The sequence below is a fragment of the Pteropus vampyrus genome, unplaced genomic scaffold (assembly GCF_000151845.1).
Source record: "Pteropus vampyrus isolate Shadow unplaced genomic scaffold, Pvam_2.0 Scaffold223, whole genome shotgun sequence".
NCBI classification, from domain to species: Eukaryota; Metazoa; Chordata; class Mammalia; order Chiroptera; family Pteropodidae; genus Pteropus; species Pteropus vampyrus.
In genome coordinates, this window is record NW_011889004.1 from 1,726,682 (window position 1) to 1,741,339 (window position 14,658).

The 14,658-nt window shown below is 39.9% G+C and overlaps 1 protein-coding gene across 1 annotated transcript in view; it reads right to left on the reverse strand.

The window, feature by feature from the left end:
- ZNRF3 (zinc and ring finger 3) overlaps positions 1–14,658 on the reverse strand; it is a 126,207-nt gene that overhangs the window by 79,888 nt on the left and 31,661 nt on the right. The window lies entirely within an intron of this gene.

The window sequence follows — 14,658 nt, forward strand, 5'->3', positions numbered from 1 at the left end:
TTGCCTGCCTAGTAGGCACTCAAGTAGGTGTTCATAGATCAACTGGTTACTACGTTTCAGCAAAGACAAAACTCATGCCAATGAATTATAACATGAGTTATTATTAACAACTTTTGAAAGCATCGTTCTTGATTCCTTCCACCCCCAATTCTCTATTCCCCCAAACTGAGCACAATAAATATTTGTTCACACCTCTAAACACGGCATAATCTCAGGGTGCACAGTGTACAATCACGCTAGATGCAGTGTAATGGATAAGGTCTCAGAAAGAATGAGAGCATTATTATCTAACCAGAAAGCAATTTGTAAGTTTATAAACTCATTCACCAAATTTACTGAGCACCCTCTGGGTAACATGTGCTGTGATAGGTACTGTGAGTGACACAATGAAGAATCAGACCAAGGATCCCACTCTGGAGTGGCTCCAGATAATAATCATCAGCTCAGAATTTTGTGAATCTTATCTTGTAGCCAGTGCCATCAAAGCAAAATCTCAGAACTGCAAAGCCCCTCAACAAAGACAGAGTTTGGAAAGCACTGTCCTGGCTCCAAATCATAAAGCCTAGGATTGTAATAAATGATGCTACACGTAAATCTACACTGCTCTATAATTCTATTTCCAAATACAGGCAGCCTTAAACAAAAAGCCCTGTGTTCTGCACAATACGCACATTACCTTCTAGACCTAATTCAAATCCGCCTTCTTAACAAATCAAGATGTGCTGGGAGGGGGAAGTGCCAGTCAAGATTCCTGGTGCCCCTGGAACCCACGTGGCTGCTAAGACCTTATGGCTCAATACTTTTGGGTGGCTGTTAGGCTCCATTTTTCCTTCAGAATTGACCTGGCCTTATTTCAAAGCCCTCTGGAACTATTTATACTCCAGGCCTGAAGGATAGAGCCCCTCCTCCTCTACAGGATGACTGTGATGCCCAGAAGCAGGAATGCCTCACTCAGTTCTCAGCTCTATCTCAGGTGAAGTTAAAACAGGAATGCATGGAGTCTCCTGCACTGACCTCACAAACTGCTTTGAGAAATCAAGTAATTTTTTGCTCACCTCAAGGTTCAAGAAGCTAGCAAGGAAACACTCTCCGACCATGTGACTTCAAAGGATTGAAAGACAGGCCCCTCGCTCTCTTCCTATGGGAGAAAAAGGAAAACCACCTTCCCCAAAATTCTCAATGATGCACATAGAGAACACCAGTCCCAGAAAAGAGAAGAAGAGTCAGGAGTCCCTTTGTTTCTAGGAAGCTCAGGGTTTCATCCAATGCAAAAATTTGCTACTTAAAAAATAAAAAAAAAAAAATCCTCGGAAAAGAAATTAAGGGCTACTCAGAAAATCCAAAAAATGTCCTCAGACACTTCTAACAGGAAGATCTACAGGTATGATTAGCAAGAACTAGCCATCACCCCTCCCTACCTTATTTGTACTACATACCTACCCAGTTCCTTCTATTTTGGGGTAGGCCTCACACATCACTTATCAGCTTTGCTTCCAACCCAGAAAGCGGCCTGCAAAGAACACGCTTCCTCCTTGAAGGGAGCCGTCCATCAGCCAGACATCTCTGTCTCTAGCCATCTCTGCGGTACTCAGTAGGCTCTACAAGTGAACAGAGCCTCCGCCCATCAGCCAGGTGAGCCAATGTGTTGGTTCCTGTCCTGGGGATGGAGAGAATATGTACCCCCATCCTGCCCACTCTGTGGGATCTCAGCAGGCTTTCAGTGGGGGGCGGGATGGAAGTATGGCTTACCGTTGGTTTTCAAGCCATGTTTAGTACTAGAAGTCCTTTTTATAAACCAACCCTTAAGTAAAACTCTAAGATACAACATGGACAAAAAACAAGGCTACACTGGGTGAAGAGGGTCCAAAGCCACTACTCCTTTAGCCTCCTTTCTCCTGGCAGGGGCCCCGAAGCTACTCCAAAAAACATGACCCCAAAACACAGGCCACGAGTCACTGCCGATCCACAGAGGATTCTAGGTGGTACACAGGGGGACTCTTTAAAACAAAGACATTTATTCATATTTTTGAATTAGAAAAGATAACCAGTGTGAATTCTTGATGAAATTTCCTTCAAGAAATATCATTTTTCACCAATTCTAAGATACTGTCAACCATAACATCTTTGAGTGGACAAGAAAAAAATTAAACTAGGACAAGCTATGGATTTTAAGACATTCCAATTTCAAAGATGATAAGATACGAAAAAAGAAAGGCATTTAAGAATCAACAAGTTATTCCCTTTTTAGAACTGTAGTCACTTTAAAGAAAAATACTAAATAAATGAGTAAACAGGTGGGACACAGATATGGCAGAAATTGGGATGGTGCTATAAGAATGACTAATAACATAACAATCACACATAGAGTACTGTGTGTTAGGCCCTGCTCTAAGTGCTTTATATTTAATCTTTGAAATAACCCTATGATGTGATATCTGAAATCACCCTCATCTTCAGAGCAGTAAACTGCAGTAAGTACAGTGAGGGTTGGTAACCTGCCTGATAATCACACACAAGTAAGTGCTAATGCAAGAATCACAGGCCAGCACAAGCCTGTGGGTCCCAGCTTCCTGCTGTTCTTAAGCCTCTCCAGAGAACTCTAGGTAAGACCAAGGGAAACTGCCAATATTTAACCAATTCTAACTTACAAAAATGTCAAGTTCAGAGGATCAAACTAATAGACCTAGTGCCATTTTTAAATGTCTGATTAATGACTGACACGTGACTGGCTGAAGAGAAATATGCTTTCAGGATATAGTGGAAACTCCGTACCAGGGGTGCATCATTAACCTCAACCCAAAGCCCTGAAAGTTTTGAAATGCTCTAGAATGTTTATCTAAAGCTCCCTTCATCTTCTTTACTCAGATTCCAGCCTCCAGAATCAACCGAAAATCAGGAATACTTGTAGGAGAGAAAGGCATAAAATGAAGAAATACAAACACTCTTTTCTTAAACTTCAGAACTGGCCCTCAAGCAATTTTAAAGCAACCTTAAGAGACAACTAATAATTCTCCAGATTGATCTTTCACAGGCCATGGCCTCACCCCTGTCAAGCTGTGGCTGAGCTAGTGGCTGGAGGGCAAAGCCATAACCCAGAGTTGGCCAAATACTCCTTGAGATGAATGATTTGGATGAATGATTCAGTTTAAGGATACAGAATATCAGGGGTTACAGCTAAGGTCAGTTTCTAAAAATAATTATGTATTAATCGACCCCCAAAGCAGGGACCTCCATCCACTATGCCTTTCCTGTTAGCACCTGCGTGCAGGGCCGCACGCAGCCTGGCTCTGGCAAACCCTTCACACCCTGGTCTAATCCACGCACTCTAAGATGAATGGGGCCCCTGGAGTTGTGCAACCTGCTGGCCCTTCTTGCATGTATGTAAAGAAGTATCTCAGGTTTCTAATAACACTGGGCAAAAGCCCAAAGAGGATCTGAAGTTAAGCAGAAACCTGATATACAATACCGTGATCATCAGAGAGGAAGGCAAGGAAAAACCTGGACCTTATTTTATGAATGCTACCTTATTCTGACATTTATCTTAAAATACCTAATAGTCGAGGACTTTGAGTGGGTTAATAATATTCTTTCTGGTTCTAAAACCAGAAGACCCTGACATAGGAACCTCTTTTATTTTTCTTTGTAACTTCCAAAGCTCATGTTCATCACTAATATAACTCCACTAACTCTTAATTCCAAAGAAGTTTTAAATATGCACATTCTCAAACATTCTTTTTTTTTTTTTTTTATATCATCAAAGCTCGGCACAAGAAAAATTAACTCAAGCCAGAAAAGATTATCTTCTTAAACATTAGGTTCCTAATAGAAGTAAACTACTCTTTTCTCTTAAGCAAAATAGAACATAACTATGCAGTGCCTTTTGTACTTAGTTTCCAAAATGTGAATGGGACACTTCTGAAATCGCGAATATACAAAAGAACCAAACAAAATCACAAAAAAACATGGAAATGAAAAACTTCTCTCTGCTGAAAGGAACTGTTCTTTGTTGATAAAGGGAGGTTCAAACATATTTTAAATATTTTTAAACAAAGGCCTAGCTGATGTCCCTTAATCCATCTATCCAGCTCAACTTTCTGCCCAGGCAGCTGCTGTAGCAGAGCACCCATCCAGAAGGGAGGGCCAGAGGCATTTCCTCAGCGTCCTACATTCCTGGGGGACATGGGACTTAGCAAAGTTAACAGCAATTTTCAACCTCCAATGCAAGTACAACAATATCTTCATAAAAGTTTTACAAGGACATCCTGGCAAGAACCAAACTACCACGAAGGGTAATGTTTCGGGGCCCTGAGTATTCCGGCAGCTCACTATTCTTGGCCACCTCTCCTAAATGTGTGGTACAAATAGGTGGTCAGCTGGGAACCCGCAGGAGGGTCCCATGGATAAAGCACTTGGAGAAAATAAAGCCAAATATACCCATGCTGGCTCACTGTTTCTTGCCCTGCAGGAAAGGGGAGCAAGTAGAGGCCAGTCAGATTTCAACGTCTCCAATCGATGCAGGGGAAGAGGAATGGCAAAAGAAGGGATGGAAGCAGATACATGGAACCACCTGTCTCTGGGTCCAATACCATCTCTCCATCCTTCTAGAAGACATCAATCTCAACCTTGCGTTTCTCATTAGTGTGAGCATTAATGGAACATTGTTCTGAGCAGGAGTCCCACAAAGTGGGAGACCATCCATGGTAGACCTGTAGAACAAAGGTCCAAGGTAAATAACAGAACCACAGGGCCTTAAGAGACAGCAGTCAGCCTTGAGGCCAATGTTAGTTTCCCAGGGCTGCCTAACAAAGTACAACAAACTGGATGGTTTAAATAACAGAAATTATTGTCTCACTGTTCAGGAGGCTATAAGTCAGGGATCAAGGTGTCTGAGGGCTGTGGGAGAATCTGATCTATGCCACTCCCCTAGCTTCTGGTAGGTTGCTGGCAATCCTTGGCATTCCTTGGTTTGTAGAATCATCACTTCTATCACTGCCACCCATCTTCATATGGTATTCTCCTTGTGTGCACGTGTCTATGTCCTAATTTCCCATTTTATAAGGATATCAGTCATATTTAATCAGGGCCCATCCTAATAATCTCATTTAAACTTGACAAACTCTGTAAAGACCCTATTTCCAAATAAGGTCACATTCTGACCCCCAGGTACAGGGATTTAGGTCTTCAACATATGAATTTTGGGAAGATACAATTCAATCCATAAGAGGGCCCTCAGGAGAACCACTGGCAGTTGATAATCCTATAAGAAGATATTAGCATTTTCATTCTTCAGCATCTCTCACAATAAGTAACTAGGGAGCCAAAAGTCTATATCATAATGCAGGAATAAGGTAAGTGAACTATTTTTTTAAGTAGGTGGAAAGATATGGCAGAGAAACATAGGCAAGGTGCCATCACACGGGGAAATAAGGAAAAATGAGGTGTAAAATGATACATTTATAGACTGTTTTTGGCAGAGGCCTGTTGCCAGTAGCTATACAGTAGACTCTCAGAATTTGGCAAGATATAAAAGAGGACAAGGCCCAAAATACATTAATGGCCCAGCTATGGCTTTAGATGGAGCCATAATTGTCTGGGAAACAGGGCTCATCTTACAATTCCATGAACTGCTACATTTGAGTCTCTTGCCATTCAATGAGGATTTACATGGCATTTACATGGCAAGGATGAGGTCGTTGCCAGTCACTGGCCTGGGCCTGAACTAAACACCAGTTTAAGGTTTTCAAAGTAAGGAGCATCCTAAGAAACAGACATATGGGTCACTGCCCTTTCTAACTCAAAATAAAAAATGAGGGAAATACCACATCTGGCAAAAGTAGGTGATGAAAAGGGGTCCCCCCCCCTTTTTTGGAAGGAAAAAATAGAGGAAGAAGAAAATGGGAAAGCATTTTCTTTTCAAAGAAGCCTCAGTGGTAATGACTTTGTGATTCTGAATATTGCTGAAGACTGGGAAGAATGAATCAACTACAAGGTACATAATACTATATATATATTCTCTATCATCATGCAAGTTTATGCTGATATTCTCAGATAACAGAGAGGCAAGGGCCTTCAAAACAACTTTATCCCAACTATTAAATGTCATCTAACCTAGTGGTTCTCAAAGACCATCTGTAAGCCCCTTGGTGTGGGGAGAGCGGAGGATACTTAAAATCTTTTCTGGGAAACTGTGAGGGCAAAACTATTTTTATAATAACACTAAGACATTATCTGCCTTTTACACTGTGCTGATATGCACACTGATGGTGTAAAAGCAATGGTGGGAAAAATTGTTGTATGAATCAAGGCGGTGGCACCAAACTGCACTCTTGATTATTGTATATTTGCAATTAAAGAAGGTTCCTTAAGAATGTTGATGAAGAATACTGATAAAGTAATAACTGTTAATTGTATTAGCTCTCAACACCTAAGTTCACACTTTTTAATATTGTGTGACAAAATGGAAAGTATGCAGAGAGCACTACCACTGCATAACAAAGGGCAATGGTTGCCTCAAGATAAAGTTCTCATGCAATTCTGAGTTGCAAGCCGAACTAGCCACTTTCATATGAAACACCATTTTTACTTAAAAGGTCAAGTGACAAAGTATGGTTATAGAGATGAATATCAGGCAGACATTCTTTCAAAAATGAATGAAGTGAGCATGTCACTTCAAGGAAAATAATTGATAACATTTGTTGCCAATGATAAAATTTGACCTTTTAAGCAAAAATTAGAATTTTGAGAAATTTCTACCTACCACTACGAGCTTGACAGAGCTTGACCACGAGCTCAATACTTAAAGACTTTTCTATTGAGATAGATGAGGATATTAGCAAATACAATTTTTGTAATAGTGTATAATGAAATGTGTCAGCATTTGAAAGAGCTTCCTGATTCAATGAATCAGTATTTTCTAAATGACCCATACCTGATAATACAAAAACATTTATTAGTAAAATATCTGTTCAAAGTACAAGAGAGACCAATGGATTTCAATGTAAAATAGTATGAAGTATTTATCCATACGGTTTCAGATTCTGTATTACAACCAACCTTTAAGAAACTACCTCCTGTTGAGTTTTGATATAGCATCAAAGAATACTCACAATCATCTTAAGAAACTAACAAAAAAATACTCTTCTCTTTTTCGACCATGTATGTGTGTAGGCCAGATTTTCTTGATATACTTCAACCAAAGCATATCTCAACAGATTCGGTGCAGAAGTAGATGTGAAAATCCAACTGTCTAGACATTAAAGAGATTTACAAACACATAAAACAAAGCCACCCTTCTGATTATATTTCCCAAAATATTATTTCATAAAAAGTGTTAGTTGTATTAACATGTAAAGGGTTTGCTATCGTTTTTAAATGTTTTTAAAAATTAAATATTAAAGTTTGTTTTAATTTCTCATATAGCAAATATGGGCAGATATAACCCACATAAAGAAGATCTCTTTGTGGTCTTTAATACTTTAAGAGCCTTAAGAACTCCTACAATTCAGTAATACAAAGAATAACCCAAATTAAATGGATGAAGGATCTGAGTAGATACACAAATGGCCAGTAAGCACATGGAAAGATGTTCACACCATTAACCAGGAGGGAAATGCAAATCAAAAACACCATGATAAAAGTTCTCATGCAATTCTGAGTTGCACGACACACCTACTAGGATGGCTATAATTGAAAACAGAAAATAACAAGTGTTGATGAGGCTGTGGAGGAATAAGGGTTCCAATGTAAAATGGTGCAGCCACTTTGATAAACAGTCTGGCAGTCCCTAAAAACATGAAACAGAGAGTTACCATATGACCTAGCAATTCCACTCATGGGTTTATACCCAAGAGAAATGAAAACATGTCCACACAACAACTTGTACCTGAATGTGCATAGCAGCATTATTCATAATAATCAGAGTGGAAACGACTCAAATGATCATCAATTGATGAATAGATAAATAAAATGTGCTATCCATATAATGTAATATTATTATTCAGTAATATATGGCTGATAATAAGGTACCAGTTGAGAGAAAATTCCATCTAGACACCTGTGGATTCCCACATGTGTCTCTGTAAAGGATTCAAAATAGAAGAGTGTCAGAAAAACTGAACCCTCTCAAGGGAGTCAACCCTAACCTCACTAGTGCCTCCCACATAATGAACTCAACAGAAGCTAGTTCTACCCACATTCCAGTATTCTAGACTGGATTCTCAATGCCTTCCCAGGAAATGACTGCTATATTTATCTTCCTCCCAGCCTTATGGATTTCCCAAGTAATGGGTGACAGTGAGGGCTGAAGAAGCATAAGGCTTGTCAGCCCATGATTTCATAGCTACTCATCCCTCTAACTCAACCGTTGTAGTAAGGTACAGACCTTTTTACTCTCAGCAGCCAAACACAAATGAAAGCCACCCTCCAGTCCCCCAAATCCTCTCCCACCACCCTGGACAACCTGTTCATAGAACCACCAGCTACTAACGCATCTTATTCTTTCTTAATCACAATTATTCCCAAATAAAGACATGGTCCATAACTAGTGATTTCAACCACTAACAAGAGGGAAGGCTCTCAAAGCCCAATGCCATTCATTCACTCTTAGCAAATAAACAGTCCATCTGGATTGTGCCAAAACTAACCTATCCAAACACCAACACCCATGTACAAACCATTTGGAAGTCAGGCAGCACTGCATTATTACAAAAGATGATATTTTATTGAGTCCCTGCTAAGGGCTATAACTTCTTTTTGGATAAAATTGCAACTTTTTTAAAGCTGCAAGGCCATTCCTCTCACACAAAGAATGATGGTGGTACTAATTAAATTTTTAAAAAATCTACAAGAATATTCTAATGCCAAAAAAGAAAGGAACATAAGCATTTTTCTTGGTTCACCTATTTAAAAATACCTAGCTTTAAATGAAAATACTGTCAATGTAATTTTTTAGGGGGTAAGGAATGAAAAGAAAACTTTCTCAACAATACCTGATCATTGAAGAACTTCAGATAGGAAGAAAATTAATGTACTCCATAATCTCATTACCAGAGAAAAAATTAGGAGGTAGAACTTCATTAGTCATTTTTTTCTATGCATGCTACATTTTTTTCTCATTTTTTATTTAAACAAAATTAGTATCATGATATATTGCATTATATTCTGCTTTGTTCCCTAAGAGTGTTTTCCCTTGATAATCAAATACTCTCAAACAATTTTAATGTCTGCATCGTACTCTACGACATGAACAAAAGTACGATCACTTAGCCAGCCCTGTTGATATTCCCACTGTTGGCAATTTTCTATCATAAATAACATGTTAGTGAATATCCTTACACAAAATCCTTGATAGGCATCTCTGATGATTTTTTAGGCTAAATTCCTAGAAGAAAAACTGTTGAGTCAAGGAACATGAATATCTTGACTGCTACAAACAACCTTCCCACCAGCAGTGCATAAAAGTGTCTATTTTCTTTACCTTTTTACTAAACCGGGTGCTAATATTATTTTAGCTTTTGCCACTTGGATAGGGGAAAAAAATGACTAGTTTTTTGTTTTAATCCGTGTTCTTTCAGAATCTTTGCTATACTACGAGGTCCTCGTTCCCTCCTTAACCCACTTTATCCAACTCGAGTCCACCGAGCTAAACAGAAATCCACACACTAGCTACGCATAGCACATCAGGAGCTGTCTGAGTACGATGGGGGAGGAAGGGAGAGAAAAGGAAAACTTCATGCTTTAGGGGGAAATAAGAGTGTTCAAATGGGTGGAGATTTGGGGAATCTGGTAATTCCCAGAGCTCAGATTACACCAGGAAGCAAGTTTAATGCCAACGCACAAACACTTGGGGAGCAGAGAGAGGAGCAAATGGTGCCCTCCCCGCTCCTATGTGTGTTAACCACATAATAATAAAAATGAAAAGTCAATCAAATACTTCAATAAAGAATCACTGCAGCATCTATTTCAATATTATCTCACAACTTGGGCAATCCTACACACTAAAACTCTGTTTGATTCAGCACAAATATCCCCTCCACATACACACCCCCCTCCTCAAACCTCAAATTCTGGAAAGAGAAAACACAGGCTGAGGGATGCTGGGAACCCTAAAAGAAATGTGCTAACAGCAGGCTCCTACCCCCAGCCTGGTAAATCTCTCATCTATAATCCAACATGAGAGACAACAGGCAAACAGCAAGAGGTCATCTTCAAAGAACTGGTTGCTACGGGAAGCAAGTATAGAGGCAGCAAGCATGTCCCCATCAAAGTCCGGCAGCTGCAGAAGAACCACAAAGGTACAGCTCCCCTCAGAGCAGCGCAAGAATGGGGGAAGGAAGGGGCCTCTGGGGGAGGGGGTAGGAGGAAGGGGAGAGAAAAACATCGGACTGGCAGCAGCTGCCAAGTGGGACATAAAACCTGGTAGTTCTGTGTTGTTCAAACAGAGGAAAAGCAAGGGAAAGAAGAAAATATATAAAATAGTATTTCCTGAAGTTGCCTTTTTAAGTGCTAGTCAAATCTTTTGGGATACCTGAGAGAAGGCCTGATAATGCCCACAGCTATGGAAAGAGAAACACGGCCATTAGTGATAAATGGCATGTACCAGCTTTACACACCATCTCTGTACAAATATGATCATCTCTTAGTAGAAAAAAACTCTAAATATTTATCTAAAATGACTCCTTCCTAACAGGGCAACATCAGCCACACAGAAGAGGGGACCTACTGCTTATCTATCAACAGGGGAATCTGAAAGTGACCCTTAATTTTGGGTAGAAGCTGCCTTCATTTTTTCAAGTAAAGACACAAAAGTCAATAGACTTCACAGCCCCTAATGGACATCTCAAATAGTCCCTTTCACATTTGAGACCTCCAACCCCAAATCCTGCACTAGCTCCTGGGAATCATACAGGACTCAGAGGGAAGAGACCGCTAGAGAATCAAGTTCCACTCTCTCATTCTGAAGACCTTAGGATGTTAAGAGACTGCCCAAGGTCACCTAGCTCATCTAGAGGCCAGGTGTCCCAACTCCCAGGCTGAAGTTCTTTCCATTGATGAGTAAAACCATAAAGGTCTAAAGACAAGAAGGAGAGGGGCTAAAAGCTTGGCTTCATTCTTCACTTAGTTTCTTGCTATATAAATGTGCTGGGTCTCTCTTCTTCCAAAGAACTGTCCATCTTTTGTTTTTACTGAGTTTTCACAGAGGTCAGGCCCAGGCAGGTGGACACATCTGTATGTCCTCACCCCAGCTCCCTGCTAAGAAAGCACTCAGCCCCTTAAAGAAGGTATCATTTTGCTCAAAATGATTTCCTGCAACAGGTGAGACGTTCATAGGGCTAAATGTATACACATAGAGCATTCAGGCTTGAAACTGTATCACAGAACCATATCCCATGCAAAAGGGCAAAGCTAAAATGGCACGGGTGATTTCTTCCAGCATAAACACTCACGAGTCAAAGACTTATGCAATCTATTTTTATAAATGGATCTGTCTTCACCACATTTTGCAGATATAAAATGTGCCATGTTAAAAACAAAAATCAGACGTAATTTAAATGGCTCTTTCAGTAGGCCAAGACTATCTGTATTTGTCCTCAGCCAAGTGGAAAAGTGTAAATATAATTTTTTTTAATTCTAAAACTTCTCTGAATTAAAATCAATAAATATAAACTTACGCTTATTGCCACACAGCTAATAAACAAGCAAGTACACACTAAAGCAAGCATCATAATTTCCTTCCTTAGCCATCACTGCTACCACCACCACCACCACCACCACCACTACCATCTCCTTAAGCTAATCCTTTTTGCAGTGATAGAATTTCTAAGAATCCTATTTCTGCTTTCATTGTTTAGTGTCATAGGAATACAGAAGTGTGAGGAGAGATGTAGACATTTATTTATATGAAGACTTCCTGGGGCCCTTTTTCTATCACTAAAGATGTTAGTGAACTGAAGACAGAAAAAGAGAAAAAGAAAAAGAAAGGACTTCATGACAGTGATTCAAATGTCTGAAAAGGAACAATTGTCCATAAAATGAACAATCTCAGTGAAATAAATTTCTATTTGGTCCTTTTTTTCTTTGTATTTCTTTTCTTTTTTTTTCTCTCGTGTGTGTGTGTGTGTGTGTGTGTGTGTGTGTGTGTGTGTGTGTGTGTGTGTGTGTGTGTGTGTGTTGGGGGGGTGGTGCTGAAAGCATTAGAAGCTTCTGGCTGCAATGGTAAATTACGGAGAAGGAGGAATCCCTGCTGGTTGGTCTCTTATACAGTTCACAACCGGAGATTAAGAGACCCAATCCAACCCGCTACCCAAAGAATCAGACTTGCTCCTGCCCTCTAAGCCTTCCAAGGCCGAAGGCCAAAGAGGAAGACCTCTGTGGCCCCAGGTCAGGCATAGGCAACCTCTGAAGGGGAGGGCAAGGGCCTCTGAATGACCAGATTAAGTCTGAATGGAAGAAGAACCTGTGATTGTTTTCTGAATAGTTGGTTCTCTTAGGGGGAACAAACACCAAGGGAAAAAAAAAAGGCAGAAACCTAGCATGGCTCTCTGTTACTGTCCGTCAGAAAGGAGCATCCTCCTCTTTGAATCCAGGAGAGTGGATTTTCACATAGTTGAAAAGTAAAGCCTACTTTCCAACTCAAATGTGGAGTTCAGCTGATTTTCCAGGGGAAGGAGGAAAAAATAACACTGCCATACTTCTCAAGATTACTATTTAGACAGTTCAGGTTGACATGGAATATGTTTTAACCACCAATCCCCCAGGACAAACTTAGAAACTCCTCCAAGCCATTACACAGTAAAGAAATTAGTCCTCCCTTTAACTCTCTTAGCTTCGTCTTCTATCAAAACTTCTTTATGATATTATTCCAGCTTTGCTGCCCCAGAATCCTTGCCAAAATGCTCTCTACCCCAAGCATGAGTAGGGAAGGAAAGAGCAAATGTCTAATCTGTGGCAGCCTGGTCAGAACCGTCCTGGCTACATGAGATGTAGGCCTGCTGAGGTTTTGTTCTGCTTCTCTAAGTGAGGGGAAAATATCAACATAAATCTTTCCTCCCAGTGAAAGAGCTGAGAATTAAGTTAATTCATAACACAGACTACTCATATATCAAGATACAATTCATTAAAAATCTTGTTTAACAGAATGTTCAATGACCCTTCTACGTAAAAAACTCAAGTTTGGGTGTAAAAGACTAACGTCTAAAAAACCACGGTGGGGGGGGAGGGGTGGGATGGTTGAGAGAGATGGAAAAAAACTGTTCAAAAACTCTAATGTTTAAACTCGACCCGTCTTGGCATGTAGGATGTGAGCCCCTCTATAGCATCTGGTTCTGCAACTGATATTTAATGTGTTTCCATTAAACTGCAGGGGACACAAGAACGAAAGGCACAGATTCTGCCCTCCAAAGAGACTACAGTTACACAGAGGAGAGAAGGCAAATAAAATGTATATGAGAGTGAAGGTTAAGTGCCAAGAGGGAGGCTCATCATAAGAATCCTCTGAGAATACAAAGATGGTGGCATAAGGGGCTCCAGGAGGGCTTCAGGATTTGGTCTTGATCAATAAAAGAAAGAAGACTGATATTTGGTGCCTTCCTTATTTCTATCTGGAACTTTTCAAAGATTTAAAAAAAAAAAACCTTTTTATTTTTCAACTGGCATACAGTTGGCATACAATATCATATCAGTTTCAGATGTAAACATAGTGATTAGATATTCATATAACTTACGAAGTGATCATCTTGATGAATCTAGTATCCACCTGACACCACACTAGTTATTACAATATTGACTGTATTCCTTATGCTATACTTTATATCCTCATGACTCTTATAATTACCAATGTTTACTTCTTAATCCCTTCCCCCGTTTCCACCCACCCTCAACCCCCTCCCATCTGGCAACCATTAAAATGTTCTCTGTATCTATGAGTCTGAGATTTTTAAAGGCAAGTTTCCACTCAGCAACTGATGGGCCAGAGATTATTTTTATATTTAATTTTTTATATTGATATTTATTAAGCCCACAAAACACATAAAATATTTAGTATATATTTATGTATTTATTAAGCATAATAATAGCTAGTTCTTAATATGTACTAATAACAACCATAAGAAGTATGTTTTAAGATACTCATTAACAAAAACTCAGAGAGGTTAAGTGCCTTGCCCAGGGTCACTAAGCTACAAAGTAACATTCGGAATTAGAATGCAGGTCTGATACCATACCTCCATCTGCACTGCAACAACTACAGACACACATCCCCTCCTCAGATAGATTTAAGGCATCAAAAACCCACCAATAACTTAAAAGCGCCACTGTAATGCTTATCCTATTTGTTTATATGCTTGTCTCCCCAACCAGACTGAGTTCCCTAAGGACATCCTTCACCTTCATATTGGTGGCACTAGGCGTGGCACATAGGAAAACTGAACAAACGAGCAATGTTCACACTAAACTGAGAGGCTCGTGGCACCCAAAACACCAAAGAGCCTGCTTCAGCTAGAAAGTCATCAAAGGGTTTTCCTCACTTAACCTCCCTGACCCTCAGTTTCCTCATCTGTTAATAGGGATAATAATGACACCTGTTTCATAAGGTTGTTTTGATAACTGTGTTAGATAACATAGCTAAATGCTTGGCAGTGCCTGGAACATGCTAAGTACTCC